Below are 14,939 nucleotides of genomic sequence, written 5' to 3'. Positions count from 1 at the left end.
CTTAATCTTCACAACAGTCCTATGAGATAGGGATGACTATGGTTGTACCCATTTCATAAACGAAGAGACTGGGAGGTTAAATGACTTGTCCAGGGTCACCATTTCAGTCATTTATTGTTGTATAATAAACTATCCTAAAACTTGGTGACCTGAAACAACAATGTTTTAATCACCTCTCATGACTCAGTGTTGACAGAGCTGGCTGAGAAAGCATTCTGCAGTCTCTCTTTGGCTTCTTGATATTGTGGCTACATCCTAAGTGTGAAAGGCCCTCCACAGGCTTCAGCTAGAACTGGCACTGTGCCATTTCCACCCTTCTATTGGTGGAAGTAAGTCAGTGGCCAGCCCAGAGTAAAGGGTGTGGCTCATTGAGGGTCATCTTTGGAGAGAAATTACCACAGTCCACAGTGGAAGACAGCACCAAGATTCCAGCCATGCTGTCCAGCTCCACAGGTCCTGCTCAGGGCATTTCTCTCATGGTTTCACTGTACCCAGAGAGTCATCAGGAAAATAATGTTGACAGCAGAGGACAGCCTGCATGATATATGGAAGGGTTGTGATTGTTTACATGTGTCCTGCCAAGGAAACCTCTTGGAGTAGGTCGGATGATGCCTCCGCCCCCCCCCCCCAAAAGTATGTCTGTGTCCTAAGCCCTAGAACCTGGAAATGTGACCTAACTTGTAAGATGTAATTAAGTTAAGGATGTTTAAGTGAGATCAGCTTGTATTATCCAGGTGAACCCTAAATTCAATGACAAGTGGCCTTTTGGAGACAGAAGAGGAGGCACAGAAAAGAAGATGGCCATAGATTGGGATGCTGAAATGCTGAGGAATACCTGGAGCCATGAGAGGCTGGAGGAGGCAGGAAGGACCCTCCACATTGATCTTGAGCTTCTGACTCTAGGATGTGAGAGAATACCTTTCTGTTGCTGTATGCCACTCATACTGCCACTCAGTTTGGGGTACTACCCTAGGAAACAGATACATTCACATATCCCTTCAAAGTGAAGGGTCTAGGTCAAAGTGAATTAATTGACTTGTCTAGCTTGTGAATGTCTTAGGCCTCTGAAGGCTTCCCAGGGCCTTCTGTGGTGGCTCTTCTAATCCTGTTCAGTCCCTTTTTGACACTGGGCATTTCTGACAGAAATGAGAGTCCTTTGAATTTCTATGTAGGATGCTGGGGCAGGGAGAGCTTATGAACAGTCTCTTGCCCCAACACCCCGTTGCTCCCCATTTCCCAATTTTTAGATTGTGCTGGAGTATGGCTTTCCTGTAAAGGGCCAGACAGCAAATATTTAAGATTTAATGACTCCATGGACATATATTGTCTCTCCTACAACTTTTTTCTCCTACTCTTACTTTCACATCCTTTAAAAATATAAAATCAGATTCTGAAAATGGCAGCGGAGTAGGATGGAGCAACTCCAGTTCTCGTACCCCTGGGAGAAAATCCTGGCAGATCTACTGAGGAACAGTGCAATCAATTCCCCAACCAACAAATCCCCAGCATTTATGAAAATAAGAGACCAGAGATAGTGACAGACCAGACAGCTATAGCTCGGTGGGGTGTCAGGGACGTGAGTAAGGACAAAGGTGGCCGGGCCGGTGGCAGCCGGCAACCCTCAGCCAGCGCATAACCACCCTGAGCCATGGCTGCCACAGCAGAAGGGGCCCAGAGGCTTCCGTCTGCACCGAGGAACAGGGATTTCTTCCATAGAGGACTCATCGGGAGCCAGGCACTCCAGAGTAAAGTCAAAAGCAGCAGCAGCGGGACGAGAAGCCCTTGGCCGGGGCCTAATGGGGCCTTGGAGCTGCTGCTTCTGCAGCTTTCAGGGCCCAGAGGCTTCCATCTATGGCCAGCGTCAGGGCGTCTGCCACAGAGGACTCATCGGGAGCCTGGCACCTGTGAGCAAAGACAAAAATGGCAGCGGCAGGGCTGGCTGCCCTCGGCCACCCAAAATGCCTCGGAGCCACTGTGTTAGGGGTGTAGAGGCTTCTGTCTGTGGCCAGTGCCATGGAGGACTCATCGGGAGCCCGGCACCCAGTGGAGCCTTGGGCTGGCGGCAGGGTCCTTGGAAGAGAGCTGGCTCTGTTCTTCCCCAACTAGGCAGGGCTGGGTGGCAGAGACCTGTCTGCCTAGGTTTGCAGGGAGGGTGGCAAGGACAGGGGGCTGTGTTCAGTTGCAATCTCTGTGGTTGCCAGCCCACCACCTGCCAGCCCAGGAAATATGAGAGGAGCATTGTCCTAACCGGTCAAGTTGGGAATTGGGCTGGGCTGAGAGGCAGGCTTTCTGGAGAAGTTTTTATTGGAAAGTGAACTGAGGTGTTCTCCTGTGAAGACAGCTTGACTTGCTTCTCAACCAGCCACAGGACTGGGAAGGACCAATACCAGATCCTGTGGGACCCAGGCAGCCTGTCGGGTCGGCGGGCACCCATACCCCAGTCTGATAGCCTGGCTGAAGCTTGGGAGTGTGTCTGGGCCTACAACCCAGCCCACAGAGAAGTCCTGCTGAAACCAGAAAAACCAGATAGGACAGTTTGAAACTAACAAGGGAGGGTTTTTTTTAACTTAAAATTTTTTTTAAACTTTTTTCAATAATTGTATATATTTTTTAATTTTATTGTTGCTGTATCTTTCAGTACTTTGTTCCTCTCCTTTCTTTTTTCCTGTTTTAGTCCTTCTTCCTTTCACCCCAAACTTATTGCTTTTTCCTCATTTCTCCTGCCCTTTTTTTAGTGTTTGTTTGTTTCTTTGTTTGTTGCTTTCTATACCACTGTAAATACTTCACTACACATCTCTCGAGTCTTAGCCCACTTTACAGGTTTCTGAATTCTATTCCTGTAGTTATTAACTCTACTCACTCACATGCTATGCCTGTTTACTATTCTTTACTCTCACCTTACCTCAAAATCTGACCACCCGCAACCTCACTGCTTTCTAGATACAACTCACAAGCCTACCCTCCCCAACAAGAGCCTTATTTTTGTCCATCCTTTCTTAAAAGTGGCAAATTGGGTTGAAGATTACAGTTAACACTATATATAGCCTAAAGATCTTCTATCTCTTCTCTACTGGGTGTGACTGTAAATATCATAAAGTGCTCTACTGCTTCCAAAAACCATTTTGCTTCCCACTCCAACTGATCACACACACACAAAGAAAGGAATAGGTGGAAGCAGAGAACATCAAGATACCTGCAGGAGACTGTACCACTGAATTTCACAGGTATTCTACCACAAAAGTTCACACTATAAACCCAGGGAGTCAGAACAGATCAATTTAAGAAGCTGAGGCTAACAAGAAGAGTCTGATAAACAATGGAAAGACAAAGAAACAATCCCCAAATGAAAGAAAAGGAGGAAGTCTCAGAAAGAATGCTAGATGAAATAGAGGCAGGTCAACTATCAGATATTGAATTCAAAGCACTGGTTATCAGGAAATTCAAAGAGCGTACAACGAGCTACCAGAAACTACAAGGGAGCTACAATGAGCTCTCCGAAAACTATATCAACATGAAAAAGGAAATAGAAACTATCAGCAAAGGCCAAGAGGAAATGAAGAATACAATTTTGGAACTGAAGAACACAGTAGAAGGAATGAAAAGCAGGATCAATGAGGCAGAAGATCGGATCAGCGAGTTGGAGGATACAGTAGAAAGAATCTCCCAGAAAGACCAAGCAAGGGAAAAGAGGCTCAAAAAGAATGAAGAGGAATGAAGAGAAATGCAAGACAATATGAAACATAATAATATCTGAATAATAGGAATACCAGAAGGAGAAGAAGAAGAACAAGGGATAGAAAACCTATTTGAAAGAGTAATGATGGAAAATTTTCCTAATTTGATGGGAGAAAAAGTTACACGAATCCAGGAATCACAGAGAGTCCCATTCAAGAGGAACACAAAGAGGCCCACTTTCATTAAAATGGCAAAATTCCAAGACAAAGAGAGAATCCTGAAGGCAGCAAGGGAGAAAAAGGAAGTAACATACAAGGGAGCCCCAATAAGGTTAGCTACTGACTTCTCAATAGAAACACTCCAAAGAAGAAGAGAATAGCAAGAAATATTTCAAGTAATGAGAACCAGAGGCCTAAAACCAAGGCTACTTTACCCAGCAAGGCTCTCAACAAGATAGAAGATCAAATAAAGAGCATCCATGACAAAAGAAGTCTAAAAGAATATGCCTCCACCAAACCAGCTCTACAAGAAATACCAAAAGGATTGCTTTAAGGAAAGGAAGGAAAGGAGAGTGACAGAAAGGAATCGTGGTACAAAAATGGCAATGAATAAGTACCTATCAATAGTAACCTCAAATGTAAATGGATTAGATGCTCCAATCAAAAGACATAGAATAGCTGAATGGATAAGAAAGCATGAACCACACATATGCTGCCTACAAGAGACCCACCTCAGGACAAAAGACCATCACAATAAAAGTGAAAGGCTGGAAACAAATTTTCCAAGCAAATGGTCAAGAAAAAAAGCCGGGGTAGCAATTATAATGTCAGACAAAATAGACTTCAAAAAAAGGGCCATAAAGAGGGCCTCAGAAGGTCACTTCATAATACTCAAGGGAAGAATCCACCAAGAAGACATTAACATAATAAATATATATGCACCGAACATAGGAGCACCCAAATATATAAGAAAAATCCTAGAACACTTCAAGAAAGATATTGACAGCAACACAATTATAGTAGGGAACTTTAACACCCCACTGTCAAAAATGGACAGATCTTCCAAACAAAATATCAACAAAGATATAGCTGCACTAGACAACACCCTAGATGAAATGGACTTGACTGATATATATAGAGCCCTTCATCCCAAAGAAGCTAAATACACATTCTTTTCCAATGCACATGGAACATTTTCAAAGATAGACCATATGATAGGACACAAAACAAGCCTCAACAAATTCAAGAAAATTGAAATCATACCAAGCATTTTCTCTGACCACAATGGACTGAAATTAGAAACCAACTCCACAGGAAAAACCCCAAAACACCCAAAATCATGGAGACTGAATGGTATGCTACTAAACAACGAATGGGTCAAGATTGAAATTAGGGAAGAAATGAAAATTTTTCTGGAAACAAATGAAAATGAACTCACAACAACCCAAAATTTATGGGACACAGTGAATACAGTCCTGAGAGGGAATTCATAGCAATACAGGCTTACCTAAAGAAGATAGAAACATTTCAAACAAACAACCTAACCTGACGCCTGCAAGAACTCGAGGAACAACAACAAAGACAGCCGAGAGCAAGTAGAAGGAAGGAAATAACCAAGATCAGAGCAGAATTAAATGACATAGAGTCTAAAAGCACAATTCTAAGGATCAATGAATGCAAGAGTTGGTTTTTTGAAAAGATAAACGAAATAGTCAAGCCTTTAAGTAGGCTCATTAGGAAGAGAGAGGAAACAAACAGAATGATAAATGAAGGAGGAGAAATTACAACTGATGCCACAGAAATAGAAGGGATTGTAAGAAATTATTATGAAAAAATGTATGCCAAGAAATTTGAAAACCTAGGTGAAATGGACAAATTTCTAGAAAAATATAATCTTCCAAAAATCAATGAAGAAGAAGCGGAAAGCTGAACATACCAATAACAGCAAATGAAATTGAAGCAGTAATAAAAAAACTCCCATCACACAAAAGCCCTGGACCAGATGGTTTCACAGGAGAATTCTACAAAGTATTTAAGGAAGTGCTAACCCCTATTCTTCACAGACTGTTTCAAAAAATCCACAATGATGGGAAACTCTCAAACTCTTTTTTATGAAGCCAGTATCATCCTAATTCCAAAACCAGATAGACACACAAAAAAGAAAGAAAACTTCAGGCCAATATCGCTGATGAACATAGATGCTAAAATCCTCAATATTGGCAAATCACATCCAGCAATACATCAAAAAGATCATACACCACCACCAAGTGGGATTCATCCCAGGGATGAAAGGATGGTTCAATATTTGCAAATCCGTAAATGTAATACACCACATGAACAAAAGCAAACACAAAAACCACATGATCATATCAATAGATGCGGAAAAAGCTTTTGATAAGGTACAATGCCCATTTATGATAAAGGTACTCAGCAAAGTGGGAATAGAGGGAGCATTTCTCAACATAATAAAGGCCATATATGAAAGACCTACAGCCAACATCATACTCAATGGGCAAAAACTAAAATCTTTTCCACTAAGATCAGGAACAAAACAAGGTTGTCCACTTTCCCCACTTCTATTTAATATAGTATTGGAAGTTTTAGCCACAGTGATTGGGCAAGAAAAGGAAATAAAATGCATTCAAATTGGAAAGGAGGAAACAAAACTGTCACTGTTTGCAGATGATATGATAGTGTACATGAAAAATCCTCTAGACTCTACCAAAAAACTGCTTGAACTAATGAATGAATTTGGCAAAACAGCGGGATACAAAGTCAATATCCATAAATCAAAGGCATTTTAATATACTAACAATGAAACAGCAGAAGCAGAAATCAAGAAAAAATCCCATTCGATATAGCAAAAACAAAAATAAAATTCCTAGTAATAAACCTAACGAAGGAGCTAAAAGACCCATATGCAGAAAACTACACAACACTGAAGAAAGAAATTAAGGAAGACACAAACAAATGGAAACACAGACCGTGTTCGTGGATTGGAAGAATTAACATCATCAAAATATCCATACTACCCAAAGCGATTTACTGATTCAATGCAATACCTATTAAAGTACCAATGGCATATTTCAGAGACATAGAACAAACACTTCAAAAATTTATATGGAACCATAAATGACCCCAAATAGCAGCTGCAATGTTGAGAAAGAAGAACAAAGTAGGAGGGATCACAATACCTGATATCAAACTGTATTACAAGGCCACTGTAATCAAAACAGCCTGGTACTGGCATAAAAACAGGCACGTAGACCAATGGAACAGAACAGAGAGCCCAGAAATTAACCCAACTCTCTACAGTCAATTAATATTCGACAAAGGGGCCAGTAACATAAAATGGAGTAAAGATAGCCTCTTCAACAAATGGTGTTGAGAGAACTGAACAGCTACGTGCAATAAAATGAAACTCAAGCACCAACTTACACCATACAACAAAATAAATTCAAGGTGGATAAAAGACTTAAATATAAGCAGTGACACCGTTAAAGTCCTACGGGAGAACATTGGCAGGAAACTATTAGATATTTCATGCAGCAACATTTTTACTGATATGTCCCCTAGAGCAAGAAATATAAAGGAAAGAATAAACAAATGGGATCTCTTCAAAATAAAAAGCTTCTGCGTGGCTAAATAAAACAGCATTAAAATAAAAAGACAACCAACTGTATGGGAAAACATATTTTCCAATGATACCTCAGACAAAGTTTTAATCTCCATAATATACAAAGAACTCACACTACTTCACTCTAAGAAGACAACTAACCCAATTAAAAAATGGGGAAAGGACTTGAACAGACACTTCTTCAAGGGGGACATACAGAGGATCCAGAGACACATGAAGAGATGCTCAATATTGCTTGCTATCAGAGATGCAAATTAACCCACAATGAGATACCACTTTACACCAGTGAGAATGGCTATCATAAACAAAGCAATAAACAATAAATGTTGGAGAGGGTGTGGGGAAAAGGGGACTCTGGTCCACTGTTGGTGGGATTGCAGACTGGTACAACCATTATGGAAAACAGTATGGAATTTTCTCAGAAAACTAAAATTGGATCTGCCTTTTGACCCAGCAATTTCACTGCTAGGATTGTATCCTAAGAACCCTAAAACACCAGTCCCAAAGAACATATGCACCCAAATGTTCATAGCAGCACAATTTACAATAGCCAAGAGTTGGAAGCAACCTAGGTGCCCGTCAGTAAATGACTGGATCAAGAAACTATGGTACATATACACCACGGAATTTTATGCTGCAGAAAGAAAGAAGGAGTTCCTACCTTTTGCAAGAACATGGATGGAACTGGAAAGCATTATGCTGAGTGAGATAAGCCAGGTGTTGAAGGAAAAATACCATATGACCTCACCTTTAACAGGAAGCTAAACAACAAAACAAACAAGGAAGCAAAATATAACCAAAGACACTGAAGTAGAGAACAGGCTGACAGTGACTAGAGGGAAGGGGGGAGGGTATTTCAGGGGAAATAGGAGAGGGATTTAGAGGAATATATATAAAGGATACATGGACAACAACTGAAAAGGGTGGAAATGGGAGGGAGGGGGGAGCACGAGGGGTGGGATGGGATGGGAGTAATAGACAGAAAACTGTACTTGAAAAATAATTAAATAAAAAAGAAAGTGAAACAAAAAACAAAACAAAAATAAAATAAAATAAAAATATAAGGTCATTCTTGCATGAAAACAAACACTGGCTGGGTATGGCCCTTGAGAGTAGTTTGCCAATACCTGCCCCAGAATTTAAAGAACATTTCCTTCTCTTATTTAGAGTATCTTTCCTCACTTACCAGAGATCTGGAATCAACTAATGCTTTGTCATCAGGAATATCCTGTGTTTTCACCCCTCCTTCCCAGATAAGAGCATTTTCCTTTCTGATATAGTGACATTTTTTTCTAACTCATAAAATCATGCCTTTTTATTCATGAATGACACAGCCAAGGGTGGTGTGGGCAAAAGAATGTCAAAGGATAGCTTACAAAACCCCATTTTACAAAATGATTTGGAGTCAGACAGGCTTAGGTTCTCAGGAGGCATGGTGGGTGTGGGCTACAGGGAGACTGTGGGGCCATGGCTGGGGTGCCCAGCTCATCTCCTGCCCCTTTCCCAGGGTTTTGTCTCTGGCTCTGGCCCCGATGGAAATCAGTATTTATTGCTGAGCTGGACCATAAATGGTTCTGGGCCCCCCTAGAGTGACTCTGGAAAATGTAAACTTCAGATCTTAGGTGGCCAGAAGCATAGAGGTCAGAGGTAGAATCACACAGGAGGTCCCTGTTGAATGGGACAAATGTGTGTTGTAGCTCTGAGTCTAAGGACACTGTAGTGCCACAGTGAAGGTTATTCTGGATGGTATTCCATTCTCCGCATGTGGCCAGTGAAACTCTGTCAGTCACCCTAGGTGGAACTTAGCTGTGCTAGGGAGTTCAGCTGGACACTTGAACAATATTTTTACTGATAGTGGCATCTTTTCCAACCCTCAGTATGTGCTTCTTGGTGATGTGGCCACTGCTCCTTTCATCAAAGGGGGCTCCATCCCCGACCCCCACCCTCTGAATCTGGCTGTGGTGGCACTGACATTTGATTTCTGAGCCTTGCTGCTTTTGTTCCCACCCTCTTGGGAGCCTAAGATTACCTTGTAAGGAATCCTGGGCAGGCCTTGCTGAGGCCGAGAATCCTTGAAGATGATAGCACCAGCCACCAAGCATGGGAATGATGCTGCCTGACACCTGGAATCAGCAAGCTTAAGAGCAAGATAGAAAGTGTTTGAGGCTTTGTCGGCCATTTGTGGTTTCTGTCCAACTGCGCAAAAGCAGCTCTGGACAATATATAAACAAATGTGCCTGCTGAGCCACCTAACTGAGACCACAACTACAGAAAGGGAGGAACCCTTCCAGCAAAATCACTCTGTGAGAGCACTAAAGACTGGGATACCTGACAGGAGCTCTGACAGGTGCTGGCATCTATAACACACTTGATTCTCATGCCAAATTCTGCAAGAAGGGGGCTGGAAGGGGCTTCAGAACTGGGGACTACCTCCCGGGCCCCAACTAGCCAGTGACAGGAGTGCCACCTCCCATTCTTCAGGAATGTATGGAACACAGAATGTACATAAAACATGAATCCAACCAAGGGAGGAGGGGGTCAACCCAATCATTTACTGTTGATAGGGAACTGGTTGGACTACCTGCTGCCCCACCTTTGAAGTGGCTGATAAGCAACAGAATGGGGGGACTGGGCCACCTTCTCTACTTACTACTCCAGTCCCCTTAGTAAACAGGAAGGGGGCTTGATAAACACTGAACAAGTAATAGCTTGGGCTGAGAGGAGGGGGTGATTGCACGTACCTGTACATTTCTTCCTTGTCCACTGCCCTTGGGCCTGCCTGACCTTTCCATAGGTTACTGAAAGTAAGGAAAATTAAGGTAGAGCTCTAGGAGAGAAAGGCATCAGAGGATAGGGGCTTTTCTACTTGAGGGATTCTTGGGAATGTTCTTCCACCAGAGGAGGGGTGGAAAATATGTGCTGTGGTCAAGAGTATGACTGAGGGCAGGAGAAAGCTGTATTATTCAAGCTAGGGTTCAGCGTTCTTTCCCTCCCCATGCCTCAAGTTGAGTTGATGGGAGAGGATAGACAGTTTGGGATTTCACAAGGAGGAAGGAAAATGCATGTGAACCTTGGGCTGGCAAAGCCCAGGAGCTTGGATGAAGTGCCTCCAGCCCCTTCCCGGGATCTAACTTGCACCTGCTTGTATACAGTGGAGCTTGTGCATCCTCATGGAAGAAGACTGTTGGCTTGGGAAGAGGGCAAGGAGGAGGGAACATGCCAAGGTTTCCTCCCCACAAAGGCCTCTGGGCCTGGGCTGAAGCTTCTGGTGTCTGGGGAGGGATTCATTTCTGATGTAGGTGAGATTCTGGAGCAACTATGAACATGTATATCAGGGACCCTGAAGATGTGAGCAATGCAAGCTATTGTAAGGGTCATGGCACAGGGTGTTACAGGGCCTGCGTTATTTTGTTATTGCAGCCTGAGCTGAGTAAGACAATTTGCCTCCTTCCTATCTTCCACAGATGTTGATCTCCAGGGCAGGACACATCCTGCATAGTGACTTCCATCTGAGTTTACTTCTGCTGAGATTAAGTTATGCCCAAGAGCAGAAAGCCAGCTGAAAAGTGGCCCAGCCCAGCCAGGCTCTTCCCCTCCTCATGTCTGGAACCTCAATGTGGGGGTTGGTGTGCTGGGCCACCAACTTGTAGTTGACCAGCTTTTCCTCAGGCTGGCACCACAGAGCAGGAACAGAACTACTGAGGCCTGGGAGACACAGCCTGTCAGGATGAAAAGCAAACTGGGGAAACCTTGTCAAGTCCACTATTGGACTTGTCACTGGCAGCTGGCAAAGTAAGTAAGTAAAGCTGATGGGTAGGAGAAATACTCATGATGGGGGCACTGGCCAGCAGGAGACAGAACCCAGCCTCCAGGGACAGACCCTTCTCAGCTCCAGTTGATTGAGGCCATATTGCCAAACCTTTCAATTGTTAATGAAAGATAAAGACACTGACTTTTATGCAAAAAGTCAATTTTAAATGTTGGTTCCATTCCTCATAAACAAGTAAGTAAAGCCTATGTACAGCTGAGTCTTCTGGTTGTGCTGCCACCAGTGGCCCAGTTCAGCAATGAGGCAATGACCTAAATCAGTGACTGGGCTGAGTCCTGGGATGGCTCTTTAAAGATGCACTCCAGTAGTTTGCCTATGACCATCATCATACTTATTTCTCTCACTTCTTTAAAATGGCAGCCACATTTGAGTTCGACAGGCTGTGTTACCTCCTGATGTCCCACTTTGCTGGTCTCCAGTCAGCCTCTGAAAGGGAATCTCTATGGGCTCTGTCGGTTGTTGGTCTCCAAATCCCACAAGTGGAGCCTGGAAAGGGCTAAGAGTTCGATTGTGAATACTGGGGAGGAGAAGCCTGTTTCTAGGAAGGATGGGGGTGTCGAGTTCCTTTTGGGAAGGAGAGTGTGTGGAACAAATCTTCAGTTGAGAGTCTGGCCAGGGCTTAAAGTCTGGATGGACACTATTCAGGGCTCTGTATTTGGTGCTACTTAAGGGAGTTTGTTTCTCTTGCATTTGTAATGAAAATGGGAAATCACAAGAATTACATATTTTGTTAAGAGTATATTGGGGTATGAGGAAAGAGATGACAAAATGCTGAAGAAATTCAAGTAAATCTAAATAAGCAGCAGAGAAATTGCTGTGCATGAGGCAAAGCAGGGAGATAGCTTTAATGTGTGAAGAAGTGATGAGAGGAAAGAGAAAATAAAGGAGGGGCCCGTGAGCCAGTCAGAGAGATGGTCTAAGACTGGGCTACAGGAGAGAGTGGTATGGGGCTGGGCTGCAGGAACCAAAGTCTGCAGAGAAACCATGGAAGGAGGAGGCTGAAGAGGCTTTCTAAGTCAGCCATACCCCCTGATGGTGGTAGCTGTTTGTCTTTAATGCAAATGTCCTCTTCCTGGTCCTCTGCCACTCCCTTAGTCATTTCTGGTGCTTTAATAAAATACCATAAACCTGGTGAGTTATGACCATCATAAATTTATTTTCACAGTTCTGGAGGTTGGGAATCCAACAGTGCTAGTCTGGTTGGGTTTTGGAGAGGGCCCATTTCCTGACTTGCACCTTACTGTCTTCCCATTGTGTCCTCACATTGTGCAAAGAGAGAGAGAGAATTAGCTCTCTAGCTTCTTTTTGTTAGACACTAATCCCCTTCAGGACACCTTCTCTCTCATGACCTCATTACCTCCCAAAAGTCTCCCCTTCTAATACCATCACCCTGAGGATTAGATTTTAACATGAATTTTGGCGGGGGGTGGGGTTGGGGAGTGGATGGGACACAAACACTAGGTTTATAGCACTCTCAGAGCTTCAGGACACTGGAATTCACACGGGTTGTGTTTTTGTGTGTGTGCACACATGCTCTGTATACATGTGCATATATTCTTTAATGTATTCATGTGTATGTGCACAATTGTGCATGTGTGCTTGTATATGCATGTGTGTACATGTGTGTGCCTGAACTATGTGTTCAGTGTTTATGTATGCATGTATTATTGTGTGTATGTCTGTGTTAACAATAGAAATTTAATGCCACATGAGAGGCCAAGGTTTCTATAAGACCACAGACCCAAGGGAGCTTGCTAAGGCCCTTCAGCAGGGCATAGGGTGAGGTTCTACCAGTCAACATCTGGGTGGCACATTTATTTTCAAGAAGCAAGTATTTTGGGGGTTGGGGAAACTGCTGTAGTGTGACTTTTTTCTTCAGTGTGATTCCTAAGCAATATTCATCAGGACTTATACTCATAGGCTTCAAAGGGGCGTAAGGTCTACGGAATTGTACTTAGTTTTTTTGAAAGAAAGTGCAACCCTGGGTCAGGGAGAAACACCTCTGAAGCTCTTCGATGCCTCAAATAACCAGCCTCCTAAGTCTTTTGACTTCCAAAGTACAAGACATGAGAAGGAAGTTTCTTCTTAAACTGCATGAATACCTGAGACCTCTTGAGCATAAGAGTTTAAGGAAGAAAAGGTATAGGGCTGCATCTTATGTAGCAGTTACCATCTTAATCAGTGAGTGCAGAAAAAAGTATGTATGATGAAGTCTGTGCAGAAGAAGTCCAGCTACTGTTAATATGAGAACAAAGTGACATCTATGTAACCTGGCAGCCAAGGAGAGTGGATTGTAATGCACATGTGTGAACAATGATGACTTCACTGTACTAGTCAGTGGGGGCAGTAGACTCAATGAGTGAGCATATGTACTGTGTGACCATTGCATTCAGAATGACTGAGCAAGTAGAGCAATGAATCTGAGTTAATTTTGCATTTAGCTTCAACATTACTTTATGGAAACTATTCAGATGATTCAGAAGGCTTTCAAGGACAATGCGATGACTGCAGTGAAAGTAAAGTGTGGCACAAACTCTTCAAAGATGGTTGAGAATCTGTTGAAAGTGACTCATATTCTGGAAGACCTGCAATGAGCAGAACACCCGAGAATGTTGAATATGAATGGGCTGCAATCAACAAAGATTGGTGACTGACAGTGTGGGAACTAGAAGCTGATCTAGGGATTCCAAAAACTACTGTGCCTGAGATTTTGACATAGGATCTTGACATGAAATGTGTTGTGGTAAAATTTGTTCCATGGCCTCTGCTACTGGAGCAGAAGGAACATTGTGCTGCGGTTGCTAACGACTTGATTTGACCCCCTAGAAATGAACCAGATTTCCTCAAGAAGGTTATAACTGGGGGTGAATCATGGGTCTATCGCTATGGTTCAGAAACAAAGGCCTAGCCATTCCAAAGGAAGTTGCCTGGTTCTCCATGTGCTAAGAAGGCTCAGCAAAGTCACAGTAAGATCAAGACCATGTTAACTGTCTTTTTTGATTGGGAAGGTATTGACCATCATGAGTTCACCCCTTCAGGCTACACAATTAATGAGTACTACCTCAATGCTCTTCATCAGCTGAGAGATGCAATACAACAAAAATGGCCACAAGTATGGGCAACTGGTGATTGGCAGCTTTATCATGACAACATGCATCACGCCTTGTGCAGAGTTATTTTGTGAAACATCAAATCACCCAGGTGACTGAGCCCCCTGCAGCCCAATTTGGTGTTCCGAGACTTCTGGCTTTTCCCCAAACTAAAATCACCTTTCTTTTTTTTTTTTTAATTTAACTTTTGTTCAAGTACAGTTTTCTTTCTTGTATTCCCAGCCCTGCCCCCCCCCCAGTGCTCCCCACCCCCCTCCCATCTCCGTCCCCCGTCTTAGTTATTGTCCATGTGTCCTTCATACTTATTCATGTGAGTCCATCCCTTTTACTCTGTGCTTCTCTCCCTTCTACCCTCTGGACCTTTCAAAGGGAAGAGATTTCAGACCATGAAGAGATTCAGGAAAATACAATGGGGCTGCTGATGGTGGTTCCAAGGATTTAGCAGGGTTTTGAACAGTGAAAGAGACATTGAGAGGACTGTGTGAGGCCCCAAGTTGCCTTCTTTTAAGGGAACTAAGGCATCACTGTCCTATGTACATTGTTTTTCGTATGTTGTATCTTCTTCAATAAATGTCTCTATTTGTCATAGTACATGGATGGATACTTTCTGGACAGACTTTGTGTAGTCAAAGTTATGCATGAGAATCTCTTCAGCCACTCATAAAATACAAATGCCTTGATTTCTTCAC

General features: G+C 43.0%; 1 long non-coding RNA gene across 1 annotated transcript; it reads right to left on the bottom strand.

Annotated features, from left to right (window-relative positions):
- Positions 1-14,321: 14,321 nt before the first annotated feature.
- On the bottom strand, positions 14,322-14,642 carry LOC118978559 (uncharacterized). The gene is made up of 2 exons (XR_005064752.1): positions 14,611-14,642; positions 14,322-14,409 (listed from the first exon to the last, which is right to left on the bottom strand). It is a non-coding gene; the product is annotated as an uncharacterized LOC118978559 (long non-coding RNA).
- Positions 14,643-14,939: the final 297 nt, after the last annotated feature.

Source organism: Sturnira hondurensis, unplaced genomic scaffold (assembly GCF_014824575.4).
Source record: "Sturnira hondurensis isolate 20B ecotype Veracruz unplaced genomic scaffold, ASM1482457v3 Scaffold0021971, whole genome shotgun sequence".
Lineage (NCBI taxonomy): Eukaryota > Metazoa > Chordata > Mammalia > Chiroptera > Phyllostomidae > Sturnira > Sturnira hondurensis.
The sequence above is the reverse complement of the archived record's forward strand: the minus strand, read 5'-3'. Positions and strand labels throughout refer to the sequence as shown.